This window comes from Mesoplodon densirostris, chromosome 5 (assembly GCF_025265405.1).
Source record: "Mesoplodon densirostris isolate mMesDen1 chromosome 5, mMesDen1 primary haplotype, whole genome shotgun sequence".
Lineage (NCBI taxonomy): Eukaryota > Metazoa > Chordata > Mammalia > Artiodactyla > Ziphiidae > Mesoplodon > Mesoplodon densirostris.
In genome coordinates this window covers 124356921-124366682 of record NC_082665.1, presented here as the reverse complement: position 1 = coordinate 124366682, position 9762 = coordinate 124356921, and the positions used below count along the sequence as shown (strand labels likewise).

The window sequence follows — 9762 nt, the reverse complement described above, 5'->3', positions numbered from 1 at the left end:
ACAAAAAACTCATTCATACTAAAATGTTTGGGACTTAACTACTGTATGTTCCCCTCAGAGTTATTTGCCTGGAGGAAGCTGAAGTAGTCAATAGCAATGAATCCCTCTGTTACAAGTTCGTGCATCAGGAAGCAAGGACTCCATGGGGAAAGCAAGGCTACTTCCTTCCTCATACTCCTGAATTTACAGTCCTATCCAAAGTAATGATTCTCTGCTTTGTAACTGTCCTGGAATTGCGTTATGAGACTATGTTCCATCTCTTTATGTCATTGAAAGCTCCTTGAGATCAGACATGGCTTTTATTTCTTAGGTGTTCCTGGAAAATGGCATTTGTCTCTTATCGTAGCCTCCCATCTCCCTCTGCTCTAGCCTGTCTGTACTTCCACCAACTGATTCATTCTCCCAGTGGTCTCCAAAGTGGGAGTGCACAGATCCAGGTAATGAACAAGATGATTTTGGGGGTTTGCAGAAACATATATTTATTATGTGTGTGTATGTATATATATATATATATATATATATATATATAATATATATATAATATATAGATTAAAAAAATAAAAAATTACATAAGCTTTATTACATTTCATATACATGGACTCATACTGCTGTCTTCCCCTAGTCTATATGTAAGAATGTCAAGGGCACATAGCATACATGAGACACCTAAACACAGAGCAGATGACCAGGACCCTGTTGCCGCTCTTGCATATTTAGTGCTTTACAGTTTAGGCACATCCAGGTAACAGTGAGGTTACAAACCGTATAACTGAGTTTTAATTAACTCTGGGAAATGGACACCTGGTTAAATATTCCTGCAAAGAAGCCATCAATGGACAAGAATACCAATTTTGCAAGCTCAAATTAACAAGAAAATGGCAGCATTAACACATTTACCCCAGTACAGATTTTTCATCTAACATTTTATAATATAAAATCAGTGACAAGAAAGTAGCTAAAAAAATTCGAAGCTATCCAGAAGACCATTTAAAACATAGATTTACATTTATTTTCATTAACAGTGAACTACATCTTATATATATGTGTGTGTATATGTATGTGTGTGTGTATAGTATCTTGACATACTGGTTAATGACTTTGATATGCATATGTAGAATTGTGCTTTGAAGTAAAAGCTAATGATAATTCGAACCAGTCACAATTCACAAGACATTTTTTAAAATAAACATCCGAAACAAAGAGACAAGCCGCTGCAATTTTTGGAAAGATGTTTAAATTAGGCATTACTCAATCCATTGTCTTACAAAATTTCAGGAAACATGTAATTTCCTTTTAACAGTGAGAAACAAAAGGCTATGTGCAATTACAGATATCCTTTTTTTTTTTTTTTTTTTTTGCTTTGGTGAGTGCTGAAATAATACATACAAAATGATATGGTACAAACCAACATGGACACCTTTGTCAGAAAATACAGGACTTTTTAACCAGATTAAAACTCTTCCAAACAAAGAATTTCAGTGGAATCTGAACCCATTTTGTTAAGATGCATGGAAAACATTGCTGAAATTTTGTTTTTTCATCTTTCTATTTTATTAGATTAAAAAACACAGGGCCTCCCTGGTGGCGCAGTGGTTGAGAGTCCGCCTGCCGATGCAGGGGATACGGGTTCGTGCCCCGGTCTGGGAGGATCCCATATGCTGCGGAGCGGCTGGGCCCGTGAGCCATGGCTGCTGAGCCTGCGCATCCAGAGCCTGTGCTCCACAACGGGAGAGGCCACAACAGTGAGAGGCCTGCGTACGGCAAAAAAAAAAAAAAAAAAAAAAAAAAAAAAAAAAAACACAAACAAAACCAGTAAAAACTAAGGGAAAAGATGGGGAAAGAAATATAGGAAAGGGCTGGACAAAAATCAGCGATGACAGAAGCGGAAGGTGAGGGGGTGGGGGGAGACATTAAGAGCCCCAAGTCAGAGCAGGAAAGAGGTTTCTGAGGACAAGATATCGCTTCATTTGATGACAATTTTCTGGCGTATGGCTCAGGGCCCAGAGCCTTAGAGGGGCTCAGGAGGTGATGGACCAGGTTCCCAGGGCTGAGGCAGGGGGCAGAAGCCCATGGACAGTGATGTATTTTTTGTAGGCCTCAGGGATGATCTTGAAGCTGGATCAGTGACGTGGCAGATGTCTGTAACAGGGTCCTGGTTTAGAGCTGGGCGATGGGTCACTGGGCAGACCTCTCCAGCAGGGACATTTGGGGACCGCCCTTGGAGAAACCATTCCTTAACTGTCCCCTCATCCCTAAAAGTGATGAAGGCACGTGGACCGCCAGCAGGAGGGAGGACGGGTCCAGGGCGAGCGCCGGGAGTCCCTGCAGAAGCTGTGGGAGCAGGATCAAGTCCTTTTCTTTAGGGCCTGGCTCCCCAACAAGTGGCACTGTCACTGAATGGGAGGTGGCGACGGACCCCGGGCACTTCCACCTCTTGGGAACCTGCTTCTTTCCGTCAGCCTCGGGCCACTCATGTGTCTCCAGTGAATGTCAGTCAAGCTCCTCTGTGATTTTGGCCTCTCCGAGCAGCTCCTCCACTCCCAGTGGGGCCCCTCTCGCCCCGTGGCCGGCCCTGCTTCTCCTGTACCTGAAGGAATGTGGTGTGTGCACAGCTGTAGATGGGCGCAGGAACTTCCCATGGCCAGAGGCACTGTCTTGTAGCTCTGGCGGGAGCAGTGCCTTCTCTTCTCAGCTTTTCTGAGCACCACCAGCCCAGGTGCTGCTGACATTTTGAGGCCTCAAGCTCTTGAGAGGCTCCTTATCCTCCTGTTTTTTTTTTTTTTTTTAATAAATGTATTTATTTTATTTATTTATTTTTGCCTGTGTTGGGTCTTCGTTGCTGCACGTGGGCTTTCTCTAGTTGCAGCGAGCGGGGGCTACTCTTCGTTGCGGTGCACGGGCTTCTCATTGCAGTGGCTTCTCTTGTTGCGGAGCACAGGCTCTAGGCACGCGGGTTTCAGTAGTTGTGGCTTGCGGGCTCACTACTTGTGGCACACGGGCTCAGTACTTGTGGTTCACGGGCTCTAGAGCTTAGGCTCAGTAGTTGTGGCACACGGGCTTAGTTGCTCCACAACATGTGGGTTCTTCCCAGACCAGGGTTCGAACCCGTGTCCCCTTCATTGGCAGGCGGATTCTTAACCACTGCGCCACCAGGGAAGCCCTTCTTATCCTCCTTGATGGGAGCCCCATGCTTCCTTCTCAGCTATTCTCCATCACCGGAGTGTTCAGTCCCCTTTTCCATGTCAAAGTCAGAGTCTACGGCATCCTGTGTCTGACTGGTCCCCTTGGTCCTCATCATCTCCTAGTCCTCTTTGAAACCCCATAAGCTATCCGGTAGAGCTCATCCTTCTGCCTTGCCCTCAGGAGCCCAGAGAGCTGGTGCTCTGAGGTCTTCAGAGGGCCCGGCCCCCCAGACTCCAACCGCTCGTGGACCCTGCACCTCCTCCAGCCACTGCTCACACAGCATGGTCCTCGGAGGTCAGAGCCCACACCACTACCTGCGGGCCGCCGGCAGCCTGGAAATTATTTTTAAATCAAGAATTGGGACAAATTACACAGTGTTATGAGCTTGATATATAATGAAAGTATCCCTATTTCTATTTTACCAAGTCTCAGCATACGGTTTTTGCTAGGTTGTGTTTCAATAATAAAATGCATGAAGAATTTCTTTTTTTTTCAAACCGTCAAAGGTAAAATATAGGCATGAGATATATTCTCAACAGTAAATTACTTTTTTAATGGTAAAGCTGTGTAAGTAATGGGGCCACTCCTTTTACCAACTGTTTTAAAGGATTTTGGCTAAGGGCCTCCCTGGTGGCGCAGTGGTTGAGAGTCCGCCTGCCGATGCAGGGGACACGGGTTCGTGCCCCGATCCCGGAGGATCCCACATGCCGCGGAGCGGCTGGGCCCGCGAGCCATGGCCGCGGGGCCTGTGTGTCCGGAGCCTGTGCTCCGCAACGGGAGAGGCCACAGCAGTGAGAGGCCCGCGTACAGCAAAAAAAAAAAAAAAAAAAAGGATTTTGGCTAAGATTACTGAGTCAGGTCATATGTGACATTCATTCGTCCTGCTCTGCTCTACACAGGCAAGCACAGAACACTATCAGTGTGGTAAGTTTAAGTTTACTTTTTTAATCTTTAAAATATGTTTTACTCTTTAGGAGCAAATTGAAATGGGAAGTAACCATGAACATATTTTCTACAACACAGAGATTTGCTTATGGCAAAGTACTCAAAAGGGCTAAAAACATATATTTACAGAAAGACAAGTGTTCCAGACATGCTAAGCTTTTCTATGATGACAAGCAGGCTATCAATAACAAGCTACCTATCAAGTATTTTTTAACTGACAATAACAATAACATTAATAACGCCATCTGTCCCTTCAAGGCGGAAGTAATGTTTCAATAGTAAATAAGAAGGAACTACCTTTTCTTCTGAAAAAGAAGAAAAGAGAGAAACTCAGGCTACTGACAGAGCACATTGGAAAAGGATATATAGAAAGATGTCGGGGTTTCCCTGGTGGCGCAGTGGTTGAGAGTCCGCCTGCCGATGCAGGGGACACGGGTTCGTGCCCCGGTCCGGGAAGATCCCACATGCCACGGAGCGGCTGAGCCCGTGAGCCATGGCCGCTGGGACTACGTGTCCAGAGCTTGTGCTCCGCAACGGGAGAGGCCACAACAGTGAGAGGCCCGCGTACTGCAAAAGAAAAAAAAAAAAGAAAGATGTCCATTGTTATGTAATTTGGATACAAAACTAGATCAGTAAATATATCATCTATTTTTTTAAATCTCATATCAGCACATTCTAAAACCTTGGAAATAAGATTTTTGTAACCAGTTTTAACTCTTCCAAGCAAAGAATTTCAGTGGAATTTTGATAACAATGAAAAATGGTAAAACCTATTTATTGCTTTGCAAGAAAAACTGATTGACATCAGAGAAGATGGAAACCTACTAGTCACATTTTAACAAAAGCCTTTCCATAATTGGTGAATGGAATTTATTTAAAACAGCCAATAAAGGAATTTTTCTCCTTTGGATTTATGTGCCTTTGTAAGATATAGTCCTCAATTGTAAAAACCACTACAACAAAGTACTGGAAAAATAGTGAATTAAGAAAGACATTTAGATAGTTGTATCAGAAAAATTTTAAGTTTCAGAAAACAGTGAAGCATATTCAAATTTAACAGTAATTTCAGTGAGAGCAAAAAGACTTTTGTACCATTACTAATTAAAATAAAAATAAAACAATAATTGCTTATTTCATCATGAGCTCAGCCTCTTTGGGTTATAATGGTATAGACTTTATGATATGCATAACAGGTACTGACACAGTAGTTTGTCTATAATTTGGAAATAAATAAATATACATATAGTGAGGATGTATACTGGATTTTTTTTTACTAATAAGGACCTGCAAATAAAACATTTTGGAAGGCCATGTGCCCTATGTCAGGGCTATTCAGTGTGTTCTGTGAACCCACCACATCAGTGTGACATGTGAGATCATTGGAAATGCAAATTCTGAGGCTCCATCCCAGACCTACTGAATCAGAATCTTTGGGTAGGGGGTGAGGAATATGTGTTTTTTTTTGTTTGTTTGTTTTTGTTTTTTTGCGGTATGCGGGCCTCTCACTGTTGTGGCCTCTCCCATTGCGGAGCACAGGCTCTGGATGCACAGGCCCAGCGGGGCCATGGCTCACGGGCCCAGCCGCTCCATGGCATGTGGGATTTTCCCGGACCGGGGCACGAACCCGTGTCCCCTGCATCGGCAGGCGGACTCTCAACCACTGCGCCACCAGAGAAGCCCCGAATATGTGTTTTAACAAAAACTTCAAGTGATTCTCTGATGCACATCAGACCTGTTCAAGACCTTGCTCTTTCAGAGCTGCCTGTTGGATACTAAATTAAGGCCAAACTTCTCACCATATCGTTCAAAGGCTCTCCAAATCCAGCCAAGCCTCCTTTAATGGTCTATTTCCATGACCCGCAACCATGTTGGATGTCCCTGGTGTTCTTGGGTGCCCCCTTCTTCTCTCCTCTCTGCCTCATTTATGTTCTTTTCTTCACTGGATTCATCTCCAGCCCTATTATGTCTGCTTAACCAAAATCTCCACAACCTTCAATACCTGCCTCAAAAGTTACCTATTCTAAGAAGATTTGCATGATTTTAGCAGAAGGGGAAAAAAACTTACCTGCATGTTCTCTCTCCCTTTTTTTTTAATGCCCAGAGCATCTTGTTTGTTTATTTGCCCTGGCACTGACTGTGTTGCATCATGCATTATAGTCATGCAGACACTTATCTCATTCCCTCTGTAGATTGCAGGCTCCTTGATAGAGAGACTTTATTCATCTTCCTTTATCCCCTAGTTTAGCACTCAATAGTTTGCTACGGAGTCGAAATAAAGTCCCATAACTGAGCTCTGCCCACACCATGTGCTTCCTTCATCATGCTGTTGGGGACATTGCCTCACCATGGAGAACCTGGATTTCCCATGGACTTTTCTGTATACACTGAATGTCTCTTGCCCTCACATTGCATTTCTGAGCTGGAAGAGCCTTCCTTCTCACTTAGTCATGACTGGAGTTCAACACTGAGCCACAAATGATGATCAAAACCAAAAATGGTTATCATGTTTAAGGCTTACCAGTGTCAGACACTCTACCGTGTATGACTATCTCCTTCTGCCCTGGCGATGACTCTATTTGGTGGGAATGTTACAGCTCCCATTTTACCAGGTGAGGAGACTAAGATTCAGAGAGGCTAAGGATTAAGTAACTATCTCAAGGTCACAGGGCTAACAGAGTGGTAGAGCCAGGACTGGAATCCAGGTTGGCAGGCTCCAGAGCCTTCAGAGTTAACCTCTCCATTACCCTACTAACCACAGGAGATAACATTGCTCCAGGGTCTTCCTTACATCATCTCCAAGTCACCAGCACTCATAACCACATGAAAAAGCCACATGCACTAGATTCGATCTCGATGACAATATAAAAACTATGATTTTACTATAAAATTTCAACTTAAATCTAGATCAAAGATATCTAAATTACTCTTCATTTGGGCTATAAACTCATATTCCAAAACTTAAATACTTAAAAAGAAAGCTTTGTCTAATTTAAGATTACTAGCTCAAATAAAGCACAGAGTTAATACTACTTTTCCTCTAAAGTAATCAGTACAAAGAGTCCTTTTCGTCTTATAGTAAAATATGTCATAGAACTCAAACTAGTAGGCAATCACTATCTTTTCTTCATGGGAAAAGAAAGCCTTTGAAATATGTACCATAACCTCTGAAAAATACAATTATCTTCCCTAAGAATTGAGGCATTTTTTTCTGACACAAACGATGGGCAATTGATCTATAGTTCTTTTCTTCCTCAAAAAAATTATTGTATATTGTGTAATGATCATTATAATTAAAAATTAAGATGGCTTGCAATAATTTCACCATTATTTGATTCAAAATCTTTATAAAATATTGGCATTTTCCAACATTTATTTTTCCTGTCTATGTTCCACTTAAGGCCAAATTTTCAAACCCAGCTGCCAAATTACACATATAATTACTGCATTTGCGCACAAAAATGTGATAATTGCTTACACAATTTCAGAGGCCAGCTTGAGGCTCCTTTCCAAATTTGTTTTACATGTACAGTGTGGTGTATGTAGTTTTATATGAAAATGGGGGAAAGTAGAATTCATGTTTTATCTGGGTGATACATGAAAATAGGTACAAAATAAAGCCTTTCTATAAATGTCTAGGTCTGTCTTCACATTTTCTCCCCATAGATCTTTATAAAAGAAAAGTCTCATAGAGCAGCTCAAACTTGAGCTGGAGTTGGAGTCATGGCAATGGAAGGGGATGATGGCTGGTATAACGCTGTGAACAGAACAGATGCCTATTTTGTGGGTGGTTGACATGTTGTCATGAGGCATTCATCTGTCTATGAACTGCCTCTATCAACCTGGCTAGGAAAAGATAAAGATGATATAAGGCCCACAAATGTACAGTCAGCCAAGACAACACCAACCTCAGTAGAGCAGAGTGGCTGAGCACTGGAGACTGGGGGTTTATCCTTCCAGCTTTGCCTGATGGTTGACATAATGTTGGGCAAATATCCACCATGGACATAGCTCGCAATGGGTACTCTTAGTGGAAGGTTTGGTTCAAGAGAAAGAAAAGAAACAAGATCTAGGTAGTCATACACATTAGTGAAATGATCTGAGATACTTTTGTTTCTGCACAAATAGGATAGAAAATTATGCCCAGTTCCACATAAGCTAATACCTAGGCTCAAAAATATACTTGTCAAGCTCAAGGACTATGAATCTGATCTCTGACTAGCAGACATCTGACTGTGGAACTTACCAGAAGCAATTAGGCCAGAAGTCCACTAAACAATGAAGGAAGCTCTATTGTCAAAGAAACCCTCGGAAAGATCATCCTCCCCAAGGCCCAGCTGAAATTATCATAACATGTCTTGAGCACTTGATGTATGTGAAGCAATGTTCTAAGCATTTTTCATGCATTCATTCCCTCTTTACAAGCTTAATAATCCTAAAAGATGAGGACTATTATTAACCCCATTTTACATCTGAGGAGACTGAAACGCAAAGAGTTTAAGAAATTTGCCCAAGTTCATACAGTTAGAAGTAGAAAAGCCAGTTATTAGAACCCAGGCATTCTGACTCCAAAGCCTTTACTCTTAACCCCAATACCATGTTGCTTATCGGATAAAGCCAAGGAAAATAATGGACAAGGGATAGCCTCCCAAAGAGAAGACCTTAGGCAGCCAACATGGCCCTCCATAGAATTAACTATTGGAATGCAATTCTCACCATTTCTGTCCAGCAGGAATGATATCATTGTGGATGAATGGCTATTTTGTGTTGTTTCTCATTCTTCACTTTTCCAGTTATCCTACTCTTTCTTCATCATGGGGTTTCTATGGGTTGTGTTGTATATGGAGTTATGGACTATTATTACCAATAGTCCTATACCAATAGACTATGAGAAGTTTCACCCAGATGTGATGGAGTGGACCCCACATCACCCAAAAAATCAAAACTTGGAGCTAATGCACCAAATCTTTGGGTTGTCTCTACTGGGGAAACATGGATGTTTCTGAGAGGATGAATGGAAAGGAGGGTATGCATGGGTGCTGGGTAGCCAGTGGGCATTCACTGATAACTTGACCAGGATCCACTCCCCCTTTCCAGGTTCATGGGATCCTCATACCATTCATGGGCTTTGGGAGCCATAAATTTCATCCCCAGTCACAGAAGTGAGTGAGTCCTGATTAATGTCCAAATCAGAATAATCCCATTCCACCTCCACATCAACCTGGACATGACAATTGGTTTAGGAATGATCAGTAATCCAACTGTAAACCAATCAGTACGTAGCATCTATTCACCATCATTGGTTCTGTTTAGTCCAAACAATGCAAAGAACAAGGTTTTTTTCACTGGTTAGATGTAAAGGTACCTTCTCCTCTATCCAGATGTGAAAGTGGAAACATGTCACCTTGATGACCACTGGCAGCCATTTTACAACCACAAAGAAAGTCAGTCATGGAATAAAGCTAGAACTGGATAGTAGAGTGAAAGAGGGAAGAAAACACACTAAAACTAGGTCTTTGATAATATCACTGAACTGGATCAACCAATAGTGAAACTCACCCAACTCCTGAACTTGCAATTACATGAGCCAATAAGTCTCCTTTTCTACTTAAGCCAGTCTGAGTTTTGTTTTCTGCT

The 9762-nt window shown here is 42.2% G+C and overlaps 1 pseudogene; it reads right to left on the bottom strand.

The window, feature by feature from the left end:
• Nucleotides 1–1963: 1963 nt before the first annotated feature.
• Nucleotides 1964–8134, bottom strand: LOC132490534 (vacuolar protein sorting-associated protein 72 homolog; annotated as a pseudogene).
• Nucleotides 8135–9762: the final 1628 nt, after the last annotated feature.